A 14,559-nucleotide genomic window follows, 5' to 3' on the forward strand; every position below is an offset into this window, starting at 1 on the left:
CCCCTCAGCAGTGGATGCCAGTGGGTTTGCCTCCTCTGCTCCCCACTGTCTGGTGGGTCCCCGTACTCCTGCTGGCCTGTACTCCAGTTCTTTGTAAAAATAAGAAAAATCTTTTAACATTTTTTTCCTGCAGTGTTCAATGGTTTTTCCTTGTTGTTGATTTTGAGAAGATTTATTCTTTTTGTTTTCGTCCTGTGTGTGATCTTGTGATTTATGTTAAGAAATATAAGTTTGGGGCCCTCCCTGGTGGCGCAGCGGGTTAAAGTACAGCTCTAAGAAGCTAAAGCCACTTCCACACAAGTTCGATCCCCGCCCCGAGGTGACCCACATGGCACGGCAGACCCCTCCTGATCCGCCCGCTGCTCCCCTCAGCAGTGGACTTTGTCAGTCTGCCTGTTCTGCTCCCCACTCTGTCTCTGGTGAGTCCTCTCACCCTCCGCATCTCTGGCCTATACCCCAGTTCTGGATGAATAAATAAATAAATCTTTAAAAAAAAAGAAATATAAGTTTGCTTTCTGAGATTTATGGGTCACTTGCTCACCTAGTTCTCATCACATATGTTGCTCACGAGTATTTTTTAAACTGTATTGTTACTACCGAGGTAGCACTGCCTTGCCCCGATCTAACTGAGCCGGTGAAGGCGAGCACAGTGTCCGCTCTCCCTGAACGCGCTCCGCCCACACCCCACCTTCTCTGGGCTCCTCCCCCACTCCTCGGCTCTAGTCAGACTTGCAGGGTTTCGCTTGTTTTGTTTGTCCCTTTGTTTCGTCTCCTTAAATTCCACAAACAAACGACATCTCCTGGTATTCATTTCTCTGACTTACTTTGTTTTGCATCTTCCCTTCCACTTCCAGCCATGCGATCACAAGTGGCAACATTTCCTCTTTTTCATAGCCGAGTAATATTCCGCGCATCTATCTACCACATCTTCTTATCCACTCATTTGTCCTGGGGCACTTGAGCCGTTTCCAAAATGTGGCTGTTGAAGCAGTGCCGCAGCGAGCATGTATTCCTTTGAATTAGTGTTTTTGCTTTTGGAGAAATACCAAGGACTGCAGTTGCTGGGTCACATGACAGGTCTATTTTTAAGTTATTTTTCTTTGCTGTGTTTTTCTTTTTCTTTTTTTTTTTTTTGAAGTTCAGGAATCAGAGAGATTCAAAAACAAGTCATTCTTACCCCTCTTACAAGTATTCACTATTCCCATCTATCCCTTCACTCAGTCTTGTACCCCGGAGTACCACACACCCACCAAATGTGCTGCTGCCTCATATCTTGTATGCCTCGATCAGCCAATAGCTGTCGAAAGCTTATGAGACCCAGGCAGGAGCTGGGAGTGAGCAGCAGACACTGCAGAGCAAAACAGCTACTCGTGTTTTCTCGCCAAAGCACAGGCCCAGGAATACCCACAGGTAGACTCCAGGCTTCCCAGTGCACTTCGGACATCGCGGTCGGGAGTCAGCCAGCTGTAGCGATGATGGCTCGGATGGCTCGCCGAGGTCTGACCCAGGTGGCCTGCCTCGGCCTCCCGGCCCCAGCCTGGGGTACAGAAGTCTCAAGAAGCTGTAGAATAAGTCAGTTGTTCACTGTGTGCGAATAATGAATGAAAAGCAAGGTTTTATATTTTGTTCTCAACCAAGATCCCTCAGTCTTGCCACCACTGACTTGGGGCTGGGTCAGCCTTCAATGCTGAGGGTCTGGAGCACTGTGGGGTGCTCAACAGCTTTTCTGACCCCCACCACTACTTGCCAATTGCACCCTCTCCCCTTCCTCTGTTTGTGACGCCAAACATGTCTCAAAACATTGGCATTGTCTGGGGGGGAGGGGTGATGATTCTTATTCTGCATTAAAAAAAATCGTTTATGCATACAAGAACTGGGGTACAGGCCAGAGGTGCAGGGGCGGCGAGAGGATTCACCAGAGACAGAGCAGGGAACAGAACAGGTGGATTGACTGAAGTTCTCTGCTGAGGGGAGCAGCGGGCAAGACAGGAGAGTCGCTATGCCATGTGGGTCACCTCCCCGGCCGGGGATTGAACTAGTGCTGCAGTGGCTGCCGACAACTTCACAGCGCTGTGCTTAAGCCCTGCGCCCTTGGGGAGAGCCCTGATCAGGCTTTTGTCCTCCTGCAATTAGTATCACGACTGACACCTGTGGTCTTACGTGCGCGCCTGATGGCAGACACCTGGAGTATGGTGTGGGCACGCACCCCTGAGCCCAAAGACTGGGCACATTAGGCGTGGCAGCACAGAATGCAGTGGAGCGCGACGGAGGACAGTGGGGAGCACTGGGAGGCCTCAGAACTGCAAGAGAGCCAGGAGGACACAGGGATTTGAGGGGCCACGCGGCTGCCTCCCCGCTGGCTGGTGTCCCCTAGCTTATGAGGATGATGTCCAAGGCTCCGGCTCTCTCGCGAGCTGTCTGAGCTGGTTTTGAACCCACCCAGCCTGGGATGGCCGCAGAACTGGCCGCTTCCGGTCACCTGCAGCCCCCCAAATACCGCCTGCGGCTGAGAGTCCCCGGCTTCCCGTCTGTGCGCTCAGGCGGTCGCTCCTCAGTGTCCTCTGCAAGCACGAGGTGCCCGAGGTCCCCGAGGACCAGGCCTCCGCGGCCTTGTGGCTGTACCTGTGGCGGCAGGGGTACAGTGCACTCCACAGACACGTGCTGGGTGACGTCCTCTCAGGTGGCCCAGTGCCTCCAAGTCCTCTGCCCTGCCCACCAAGGACCCCCAGCCGGGTCCTGCCGGGGCCCCCTCTGCTCTGGGCTTCCTGTCCATACTCACTGCCTCTCTGCTATCTTCTTCAGCCAGCAAAGTTTTCTTAAACACAGAAATCAGATGATGTCATTTCCAGTTTTGAAAGCCTCTAATAGCTTCCCTTTCCCCGTTGAACAAGAGCCAGCTTTTATCAAGTCCTAAAAACACTCCTTTCAGGGCCTGGCCCCCGGTAACCTCAGCACTTCCTACCGCCCAGCTCCTGGTCTCTCTGGGATGGACTCCACCAGCCTGGGGGCAGTCTAAAGTGGGACCCCACCCTCCCCAGACCCTGGCCCACCCGCTCCCACTGCAAAGCCGCTTGCTCAGGTCTTTGCGTGCCTCTGCAGGGACAGGATGTGTCTTCTGCCCTTCCACACTCCTGGCCTGCGACCACAGCTGCACAGACAAGGTGCCCAAGGGAAGAATGGAAGCCAGACTGGGGGCTTCCATGGTAGCCCTGGGGGAGGAATACGTGCTCCCCATCGGGGCCGTAGAGGGACAGCTCAGCTGGCCAGCATCCCTACGGGCCAGGTTCCCACACAAAGCCTGGCCCAGTCTCTCCTGAAAGGCCCCACCCTGACCCGTTCTAAGAATATACAGACATCACGAGGGCCGACAGCCTGGGCCTGAGTTTATCTGAGAAATGAAAGGTCCTGTGATCCCTGTTCCAGAAACAGGGCCTGGTGTCGCCCGGGAGTGGCTCCTGGCCGGTGGGGGGGACATATCCCGACCCACCAAACCTGGTTCCGGCAGTAGGTGGGGCGTCACGGAAGCCCGTTCAAAGGCTCCCTCTGTCCAGCGGCCCGGCTGGTCAGGAGTAAGTTGACAGCAGCTGTTTGTTATGACTCTGTCTCTGCAAGAGGCCTGGGGCAAGACCCGTGGAGTCTCCTTGTGGGTGACAGGTGAGCATCTGCGCTCATTGCCATCATCAGCTTCCCGCAGGGCCACAGGAAGTGACGTGCCTTGTGTCTGGCTCAGCCGTCAGTGTTGTGGGTGGTGGACATCTCAGGAGAAAAGGTGACATCATGGGGGCCTCCCTGGCAGCACAGTGAAGTCTCAGCACTGTAGCCTGAACCTGATCCCGGCCGGGAGGGACCCACACGGCACAGCAACCTCTCCTGTCCCCCCGCTGCTCCCCTCAGCAGTGGATTTCAGTAGATCCGTCTGTTCTGCTCCCCGCTCTGTCTCTGGGGAGTCGTCTCCCTCTCCCCATCTCTGGCCTGTACCCTAGCTTTTGCTTAAAAACTGTCTGAGGACTTGGACAGGAGAAGGCATTTATAACTCTGAGTTGGCACCTCCACCCTGCGAGCGTGGTCCGCACCTCTCACCCCTCTGCTCCCCCAGGTCCCAGGTGCCCCGGCCACTGTTCTCTCTCTCCCATAGTGGGGAGAGTGGATTTCTAGAGTCCCCCTCTCTATCCCAGGCCTCAAGGGTGCATCCGCCCCAGAGACACAGCAGATCGGTGCCTGTCCCTTCTGCGGCCCCTTGTTTCCGCCTGCACACCTTCGTGCTTACGTGCTGATCTGTCCCTCACCGACAGTAACATTTGCTGAATGTCTCAGTCCATGGAGACTGTAGCAGTGGCCTGTGTGGTCCATGGACATTTATTTCGAGCAGTTTTAGAGGGTAGAAGTGGGAGACCCCGGTGTGGGTGGATTCAAGTGTCTGGTGATGCCACTTCCTGGCTGTCAAAGGCCAGCCTGGCGGAAGGGAGGCGGGAGCGCCCCGTCTCCTGCTTAAAGACACTAATCCCACTCTTGGGACTCACCTCCACGGCCTCACCATCATCTGAGACCCCACTTCCAAGCACTGCCACCTTGGGCACTCACAGAGGCGCTGTGTGTGGGGCACACACTCAGGCTTCAGCAACAGAAGCTCGGCTCCAACACAGTCAATTCACCGCCTCCCACGTGTGCTCCGTCTCCTGTGTAAGAAATCTCCACCCACGCAGCATCCCACAGCTGTTTCCTGGTGTCTTATTCTTGAACATTGTTGTGCTTTTCAGGGTTAGACTGAATTTCCACCCCTCCCCTTACCTCTTTCTTATTTTTTCCCCCAGAAAGATGGTTCACTGGCGAACCAGCTCCAATTTTTCTTGGGCATATGGCGCGAGGCGTTGCAGTAGAGGCCTCCAAAAAGCTGAAAAAGAAAGAAAGGCGGATCGTCTCTCCGCTGCAGCACACACGCACAAGGTCCTTCGCCCAGAGGCTGCCTGAGTGTTCAAGTCTCTAGCCTGTCTGCTCCTTCCCTGCGGCCTTCTCGTGACACTGAGGAGCCTCTTTTATGCCTGCGTTCTTCGGACACTGTGCCCAGCCTTCCAGGTTCTCTGGCCGGTCCCTCTCCTTTGGGGCTTTATGCCTGCTCCTTGGGCCTCAGCTCAGATGTGACCCCCTCAGAAAGTTCTACTCGGTCTAACAAATTCCCCATCCTTCCTGCACCCTTTTTTTTTTAGCTATGCAAAACTGCTCTTGGCTTCTGTTTGCACATTCCTCTCCTCTGCCTCAAGTGTGCAGGGAGGGGTGATGACCTTCAGATGACCTTGTGTCTTGTCCTCTTGCATGTCCCTTGTGATTCACACAGAGCAGGGCATTCCCTTGGAATATAAGACGCAGAAAGGAAGAAACTGTCCCCCACTCCAGTCCAGGGTGAGAGCCTTGTCCCCTCACCAGCTCTAGGGGGCTAGGTAAGGCCAGGGTGCCCCCCACTTCACCCCCACAGGGTTTGCTCCGTGCGCCAGTTTGAGTTACACCTTTTTACTTCAAATTTAGAGAAAGTGCAGGGGGTGAGCGCCTCAGTTCAGTGAGATGCCGTCAGAGACATCTGCACCGGCATCCCGCATTCTGGGTGGCAGGGTGGGTTCCCGGGCACTCAGTGGTCATCTCGGCTAGCTCACAGGTGGCTGCCTCCTGGCGGGCGAACCAGGCGCTGGTCTCCACGGCAGGTAGAGCAGCCCTGCCCTCCGCTGGGCACCGGCACCGCACCAATCAATCTTGGCCTTCAAGTCTTCAGACTGACAGCCCTGTTTTTAGCTGCGAGCAGGAGTTGTGGCCTGTGGCCAGTGGTGGCTACTGCTTGTCTCCCCCCAGAGCTCAGCAGGAAAAGGCATCTGCGTTCATTTGTCATGCACGAGGCCCCTGGCCTGGCAGATGATGAATAACTGGCTAAAATGCACAGTGGTGTTCTGATCTGGGGGTGCGCTCACCCTGGCAGAGGAGTCCGACACACACACCCACAAAAAGGTGAAAGATACATTTCCGTGGTCACCCAGTTCTCTTACTCCTCCGACTTTAAACTTAACCTTCTTTTGCATCTTTCCGGAACTCTCTGTTGCATATTTCATAAAATATGAGTATATGTTATACATTGTGTGGTAATTAGCATGAGCCTTTGCTAAGTATTTGACATCCACTGAGTCATGGAACCTATGTATAGATGTGATTTTAAATGAGTGATATATTCATACACTCAGAGCTTTAAATTGTGTGTGGGGACTTTCATCTACACCTCCCCTCCCCTGCAGGTCCCCACTTGGAGGCTTCTTGTTTATCTTTGCAGTATTGGTGCAAACAAACCTAACGAGGTAGCAATGCATTCTCTTAGTTTCACATTTTCTCCGGTAAAATGTTACATCCTGGTAGACTGTTTTGCATCTTCCCTCTGCCAGAGTGGGCTCATATCCTGGAAAAATTTCCATTTAGGAAAATAGGGCTTCCTAATTCCTTTTTTCTTTTGGGCATGCACATTAGCTAGAGGTCTCATTCTGTATTTATCCAGTCCCCTATAGAAGATTTGCTCTCCCGCCCCCCATCTGATAAGCAGATTTAGCAGGGGAGTTTTTACAAATCAAGTGGATTTCCTTCCTTGTTCCTCCTGAAAACGCAGCCCACGTCTTCAAAAACAGTCTACTTCGCTTAAGGACGATGAAGGTCACCATCTGTTGATGCAATCTGCACCATGAGGAAAAGAAAAATCATCTCCTGGGCGAGATAACTCCCCTCGGGCTGCAGGAAGGGGAATCCCAGGGTCTCTGCGGTGGTTGGCTCAGCTTCTGCCTGCTGGCCCAGAGAACCCCAGCCCCGGAGTGCGATCAGGCGCTGGGCATCAAGCTGGGAGGCCCGCCTCGGAAGGACCCCGAGTTCTTCACACCACGCAGGGAAAGGCCTGAGAACCGGCTCAGGAATCTGGCGGGGAGCCAAGGAGGGACCGCGAAGAGAATGTTCTTTAGGGCGAGGGCTAGGTTTGGAGGGCTGCCCCAGCTCGGAGACACTCGCCCACAGGAGCCCCGGCCTGCAGCACCCTCCTGCTGCCTCGCCTCTCCAGCCCAGTGCAGAGCCCTGCGGTGGGGGTGTGTGTGTGTCCTTCCCTCGAGGGGGTGGGGAAAAGTCGAGTCTAGCTCTCCGGAACTTCCTCATGAATCAGACACCAGGGCTCCCACCAGGGCGCTCCTGGGGAAATAGCTCCGCCCCACCCCAAAAGTCCCCGAAATATAATAGAAGGTCAACAAGGTTTAAAGAAGTTGGACTCCTGGAAGTAGAGGCTTTAGACACCCTGACAGCAGAAAGCAGAAAAATTCTTTCTCAGCGTGGGAGATGCAGAGATGCCCAGATGTCTGGCAGCTTTCCAAGAATAATCTCCTACTTATTCTGTTTTTTATTTATTTTTAATTTTTAAAAACATTTATTTGTGCATCCAAGAAATGGGGTGCAGGCCAGAGGTGCAGGGGTGAGAGGACACCCCAGAGACAGAGTGGGGAGCAGAGCAGGCGGATCCACTGACACCCACTGCTGAGGGGAGCAGCGGGGAGACAGGAGGGGTCTGCTGCGTCCTGCGGTCACTCCCTGGAGGCAGCGCTGAGGCTTCAACCCCTGGGCCCCCGGGAGCCTGTGTTTTAAAATATATAAATAGGCAGCTTCTCCCTTCCCAGCTCCCGTCTGCAAGCGTTCTCTTCTTTACTGTTGTGACTGAACCTGTTCATTTAAAAAGGGGAAGGGGGGGGGAGTACATATTTTTAAATATTCTTAGCAAGTTTGGGATGGCTGTAGGTTTTGTTTTTTTCTCCTTGGCTCTGTTAATATGATAAAGCTCATAAAGGTCTTCAAACATTAGCAGTCCTTGCTTCCTGGAATAAAGTCCACGCGGACATGTTTGGGAGCGTATGGAGGGAGCCACCCTGAGTGCTTGAAATGTGGTTGATGGGACTGAGAAATGGGAAGTTAAAAGTTGTTTTGTTTTTTTTTTAACATTTTACTAATTTTGGGCCCTCCCTGGTGGCCAAGGGGTTGGGGGGGGGGCACTGTGATGCTGTCTGCAGCCCCTGCAGCATGAGTTTGATCCCAGCCAGGGAGGGGCCCCTCATGGTGTGGGGGCCTCTCCTGTCTCCCCACTGCTCCCCTCAGCAGTGTGTTTCAGCACATCGGCCTGTTCTGCTCCCCACTCTGTCTCTGGCCAGTCCTCTCACCCCTCGCCAAACTTACCTCTGGCCTGTACCCCAGTTCTGTATGCATAAATCCACAATGGCAACAAGGGACCACAGCCAATGGCAGCTTCCGGCTTTATAAACAAGACAGGCAGGTCATCGGTCTAGAGGGTCTAGAGAGCGTCGGGGATTGGGGATTGGAGAGGATGAGTGAGCTGTGGCCATGGACAGTGAGAACGAAAAGGCCCTAGTGGAAGTTGCTGAGAACACGACATGGCGGAAGCCGAGAGGTGAGCGCGTGGAAAGTAAGGCCCTCACTTCAGTCTTTGAATTCGGTGCCAGCGGGGTTTACCCCCTGGACTCGTGGGAACCCGAGGGTTTTGATGGGGTGCTAAGGTAGACGACAAGCCCAAGCCCGTGGCAGCCAGAGACACCACAAGCTGAGGGTATATTGAGCCTCATGGCACACCTCTAACCTGTCCGTGGTGTGCTGGCTGGGAAGACCTTTCGAGAAGTTCCAGAAAGATGTGGAAAGTGAGGGTTAGTGACTGAGGTGGCAGATACTGGAAGGGGTTGAGCCACAGACAGGAGGGAGAACGCTACAGACGTTTTTGCATGGGAGTTTGCTGATCTGGACCCGTCCCAAGGACGGAGAGCAAGGGTCTGTGAGGGCTTCGGCAGAGCTGGAGGGAGGTGGCAGCCACCGAGCGTAGGGGCCTCTAGACAGTCTTCCTCCCCCCCATGTGCTGGGGTCCTGTGATTTTACCGTGACTTGTGGAAGACCCCAGGTGTGCGGGAAGATCCCTGGGGTGGGGGGTCTGACTGTTCAGGTAATCATCACCCCGAGACCTGGCCTCTCAGGTCTGGGCGCAGGATCCTACTGCTACTCTGCTTGGCCACTGCACAGCTGCAGACAGCCAGCAGCGAGACTCCAACTGCAGCTAGAATCCAGGTGTGAGCTCCCTGCTGGGTGGAATCAAGCAAGCCCTTGGCAGCTAGAGAGACCAAGCCATTGTCCTCCATGGGGCCAGCAGCAGTTTGCCTTCATCAGAGATGGTGCCTGGCTGGACCGTGTCTACCTTCTCATCCCGGGAGCCGGTCAAGGGTGCCTTACTGGGAAAAGGGGCTTTGCCAGCCTGCGGAGACCACCATCCAGGTGGGCCCTGGCTCAGTGATACACATCCCGGGGAGAGAGAGATGGGGACAGGAGACACGCTGAGAGCCTGACTGGAAGTGGAAGGCTGGGATCGGAGTGCTGAAGTCGCCAGAGACTGGCAGAGGCAGCGAGCCTCCACAGGGGGTGACTGCAGACTCCCCCGTGAGAGAATGGGGTCCTGTGATTGACGATGGCTTGTGGAAGACTAGGATGCCCAGGAAACTGGTAGAGGTGGACAGTGGTGTCTTCACACCTGGGGCGGGGGGTCAGGATCAGTACATGTCTCCTACCCCACCCCCATCATCATAGGTGGAGCGAGTGGCCAGGTGGGCTCAGGGGAAGGAGAGATCCCTCTTGTTCCTGTCACCTGACTCGCACCTGGCCCTGCTGGGATGGAGGCATGGGAAGACAGTGGATGAGAGATGCACGCAAGAGACGTGTGGAGAGCCCGGCAGCGGCAGCTTGTTTTGATTTTGTTCCTTCCCTCCGAGGCTTACCTGTCCCTTTTCACTCCCGTCCTCTAGTTCCCACAAGGTGCCTTACTTGGACGTGCTTTGGGCCTTCCGGGCCTCACTTTCGGCTGACACTGCTTGGCCATCTGCCCACAGGGGAAGTGTAATTTTGAGTGTTCTGCCCCTCACCTCTCTCTGGGCACCCCAGTCCTATCAAAGTTCTTTCACACACAGTCCGCTCTGCCTCTGCGTGAGTACACACCAGACCGTTTCACATGAGCAGGCTTGGGGACCCGCGGTGACCCCTGGTCACTAAAATCATGGTTCTGTTCTACAGCTATGCTGCTGCCGTTGGATGATTGGACCTGCAAAGCAGTGAACAGCAGAGAGCAACACTATGTGTCCTGTCAATACCACATGCCAGAGCAGGGGAGCAACACCCTGGAAAACTGGGGAGCCTGTCACTTGGGGGAGGTTGGACAGCCCAGGAGTTTGAGGACAGCGGGAGGTTCCCCTTCCCCACTAACAAGTGAGATAAAGTTCCCATGCCCCACAGGAGGCAGGAGCCGCATGTTTGGGGTGAATGAATGGAATTCTCTAGTGAAGCCAGAGTCTGGAAAGATCTCTGTGACACTATGGTATAGTAAAACCTGCACGCACGCACACACACACACACACACACACACGGCCTTTGTCCCAGTTCTGGACCCAGAACACTTCGGAATTTCCTGAGAGTCAGGGGTGAAGGGGGGCCCCCCTCAACCCTATCTGTTTATGCTGTAGGTGAGGCCCCCTTATTCCCTGGCTGGGAGCTGACTGCCAGAGGGCTCGGTCATAGGATTAGAGGGTTGGGACTTCTAGCCCCACTGAATAAATGGGTCTCCCAGGACCAAGGACTCTATCAGTTGTGTCTACATAATGGAACTTTGGTAAAAACCACACCAGGTCCCAGGGAACTTGCAGGTGGGTGAAGGCATCAAGGCGCTCAGTGCTTAACTGCCCAGGGAGGACTTGGTGTTCAGCCTCCCTCCCCAGCCTTGCATATTCTCATCGGTGTCTGCTCGACTGCATATCTTTTCTAATAGATCAGTAACGCACCACGGTGTCTTCCTGAGTGCTGTGAGTCACTCTGGCAAGTTAGCAACCCGAGGAGAAGCTCCTGGGAACTGTTTTATGGCTGAGCGGCAGACATCCCAGGGGCCTGGAATGTGCGATGGGGTGTGAGGCGGGGCAGTCCTGTGGAATGGGGCCCTTTCCCCATGGGGTGTGAGCGCCGTGCTGGTAGGTACCCACATTCAGCCCCAGGTACCCACTGTCCAGCCCCAGGCGCTGGACAACCGCCTGTTAGTGCGCAAACAAAACAGAACACGCGTTTGGTGTCATGTGGGGAGTGAAAAGCAGCTTATAATCTGCACCCCAAGTGAACTCTCACCCCCAATTTTCAATGCTAGGACCGTAACAGGGTGGGCCCCAGGAAAGGAGCAGGGAACCTGGAGCCCCCCTTTTCCTGGGGACCACCCTGTTACAGTGGGGTCAGATGTCCCTGCAGCAGCCCTGCGGGGCTCATGTGGCCTGCTCACTGGGACCAGCTGCCTCATGGACGCTTAGCGGCCTTGTCCGTTCAATGTCCACCTTGGGGCAGCAAGCAGCCGTGTGTGGTGTGGGCGACTAGTACCTGGCCAGTGGGGGGTCACACAGGACCTGTCCTTCATGGCCTGGCCAGTGTCTGCCCCCCTCCCCTGAATATTGAACTCTGGGGTATTTGCTTCCCCTGATTTTCACACGCCTGCCAGGAGCTGCATCTGGGTGCTCACTGAATGGTGCTATTCACCGTCGAGTTTACCCACACAATATTGCTTCTGATCAAGGCCCTCATTTAGTAGGGAGTCAATGGGGGGGCCTGTGGAGACGGTGGCCCCAAAGCCTCAAGGAACACAGGCAGAGAGCCAGTTTGAGTTTGACTGGAGGTGACAGAGCCAGGTAGGCCAGCTGTCAGGGCCCCGTGCTGACTAACAGGATGGGTCAGCACCCCCAACCTGGTCAGGTTACACACCCCCAGGAATTCTAAGGTATTGCTGCTCAAGGTCACACCCAAGGAATGACTCACTCTTTAAATGTTTGCTTCTTTTGTCTCTACCCTGAACTCCATGGTATTGGAGTCTCCAGTGCCTGAGGAAACCCCTGGCAACAGACTACAACTGAGTGACCTGTGTTAGTGCAGGGCTCCCCTGGAAGGATGGGGTGCCTCAAGTGTGCCACTGTGGGGTCAAGCAGAGAGGGGCTGATGTGGGTAGGGGGTCTTGGGGGTTGTGGCTACACAGGACCCAGGAGATGTGGGAATGGAACTGGGCAACGACCCAGAGACCCTCTCCAGAGACCTTCCCGACACTGCATCTTTCTTGTCCTCTGGCGCCCCTGATGGGAAGACCCCCCCCCCCCCCGCAGGTCACCTAAGGACAGAGGGTCTGTGGCTATTCCTTTGTAGTGATACAAATGTAGGCCTTTGAGCGCCTCTTCCGTCCCACCCCCACCCCTGCCCCCCACCCCCCACTTCTGCAGAGCGCGGCGTCCACCCCAGCCCCTCCCACCTCCGTAGGGCACGCAGACCGAGAGACTGAGCTCGACCCTGCGGACCCCTGTCTTCGCGTCGCGTGCGCCGACACCCCGGGACTCGGCCTCCAAGCCTCCCCCTTTGTCAGCCTGTTAGGCGCTGACCCGCCAGCTCACCGCAGCAGAAAATCCGCAGCGCCACCAGGCCCCGCCCGGCGACTGCCGCTGAGGCCTCCCGGGAACGACTGCGGTGAGTGGGCATGGCCAGCAGGAGGGACCCGGGCATCCCGCCGCCCCGCCCCGCCCTCCCGGGGGCCGCACCCCCATCTTCACCTCCCGCTAGCTTCCCGGCTCGGCAGCTCGGTTTCCGAGGCCGCCCCACCCGCTAGGAGCCCGCACTTCCCCACCCTCGCCCCCCCCAATTCTGGGGACCAGGCAGGCCCGGGAGCCCTGGCCCCGGGCGCGCCCTCAGCGGCTCGGAAGCCCCTCCCTCATCTCGGAGCCAGGAATGCGGGCCAAAAATATCTCTCCGTCCAGACCCAGGAGACGAGGCTTGCACCACTTCTGCTCCGGAGAGCCTGAGCGCGCAGGGCTCCCTCCAGCCAAGAATCAACCCCTCCTGTCCCCGACTTGAGGAACACGGGAGTCCGTACCCCAAACTCTTGCCGCCTTGGATGCCAGGCAATTTGCTAATCCCCCTCCCCCACGCCTCTATCTTCTGTGTCGTCTGGGACCCAGGAGCCCAGCGCCCCATTCCCTCCCGCAGCGAACCCCAGTTCTGGAGGATGCGGGACCCATTTTGCTCCCCCCTCAGATCCTCAAACACGGGAATCCATCCATAATTCTTTTGGGGACCTGAGAGTCGGGGACCCCAGGCCAGGAGCATCGTAAAGCCCAGGACATTTTTCTTCTTTCAGGGGTCTGGAGACATACCCTAGCCCACGGGCCCCCCATTAATCTGAGAGGCCTGACCCCCGAACTCTGCAATCCAGATGTCGCTCGTGAAGAGCAGCGCTGGGGCAGACCAGGAGGGAGGGGCAGGAAGGGAGAGGGGAAGTGAGTGAGGTGAGTCTCAGGCTGGGGGCGCCGTCCCAAACAAACACTAAGCTGGCGGGTTGGCATGGCAACGGCCTTCCAGGGCCAGCTTTGGAGACTTCTTGAGGGCTGTGTGTGTTGGGGGGGGAGCCCCCCTGAGCCCCCATCGCCAGCTGTTGTGTCTTCCTGTTTTGTCACCAAGACAACGGTGACCTCAGCCCTCCGCCTCCCACCGAGGCCGGGGTGGGGTGGGGGGTTGGGGGGGGGGCGCGCGGGTCTAGTGTGATGGGGTGGGGCCTTGTCTGGGTGCCACCCTGGGGGCGGGGCTGGGATAGCCCCAGCTCGGGGAAGTCCTGCTGGGCCCGGCGCCCCAAGCTCCAGCCTAGACTCCGGCCCGCCCCCGCCCCCGCCCCCGCCAGCCAACCCCACCCAAGCCCAGACCCTTTCAGTCTGCAGCTGTCGCCCTTCCTCTGGCCACAGTCGCCGCAGACTGCTTAGGTGAGGTTGCGGGGACCCCTGCGAGTGACTTAGGGTTTAGGGTTCTTGAATGCAACGGGAGGGACGGGATGGGAATCAATGAGTCCCTAGAAGGCTGAGGCCGGGCCAGGACTCGGGGCGGGAGCGGAGTGGGCTGGGGACGTGAGCTCCTGGGCATTCGTTCACGGGGAGCGTCCGAGGGCCAGAGCCTGAGCTAAGAGGGGCGGCGGGTCTGGACCTCTGGCTGAGGGAGGGGCTGGGACCGGGACTCGGGGTGTGTGGGCATGGAGGGGCAGCTCTCCAGGACCTGGGGCTGCCCGGGGGCTGGAGCCTGGAGGGGAGTCCCCACCTGGGGAGAGTGGCTGGGGGTCTGAAGGAGCAGACCCTCCCCTCCTAGGGGACCGAAGTCTACGTGGGGCTGGAAGGTGGCGTTTGTGCGTACCTGAGACCCAGCAGCTGCCCTCCCCCAAGGGAGGACAAAGCTGGGCCCCTCGGCGAAAGCGCACTGGCCCCGAACAGCGCTCCAGCGTGCGGAGGGCTGCGGGGCAGTTCTGAGCCTGCGAGAGGGGTGTGCGGCGACGGAGCCCGAGGGCTGGGGTGTGGCCAGGAGGGGGTGCCGAGCTGGGCGGCGCGGAAGAGGCGCCCTCGGGTCCCAGTGCCGCCCGCTCCCGGCTCAGGTCGCGCATTCCGGAGCTCTGACCTCAGGCGCGGGCGGGGGCGC

The 14,559-nt window shown here is 57.0% G+C and overlaps 1 long non-coding RNA gene across 1 annotated transcript; it reads right to left on the bottom strand.

The window, feature by feature from the left end:
* Window positions 1–1,100: 1,100 nt before the first annotated feature.
* On the bottom strand, window positions 1,101–12,581 carry LOC105854470. The gene is made up of 3 exons (XR_001146136.1): window positions 12,504–12,581; window positions 4,789–4,891; window positions 1,101–1,584 (listed from the first exon to the last, which is right to left on the bottom strand). It is a non-coding gene; the product is annotated as an uncharacterized LOC105854470 (long non-coding RNA).
* Between the last annotated feature and the right edge of the window lie 1,978 nt (window positions 12,582–14,559).

Source organism: Condylura cristata, unplaced genomic scaffold (genome assembly GCF_000260355.1).
Source record: "Condylura cristata isolate star-nosed mole 26May11 unplaced genomic scaffold, ConCri1.0 scaffold00041, whole genome shotgun sequence".
NCBI lineage: Eukaryota > Metazoa > Chordata > Mammalia > Eulipotyphla > Talpidae > Condylura > Condylura cristata.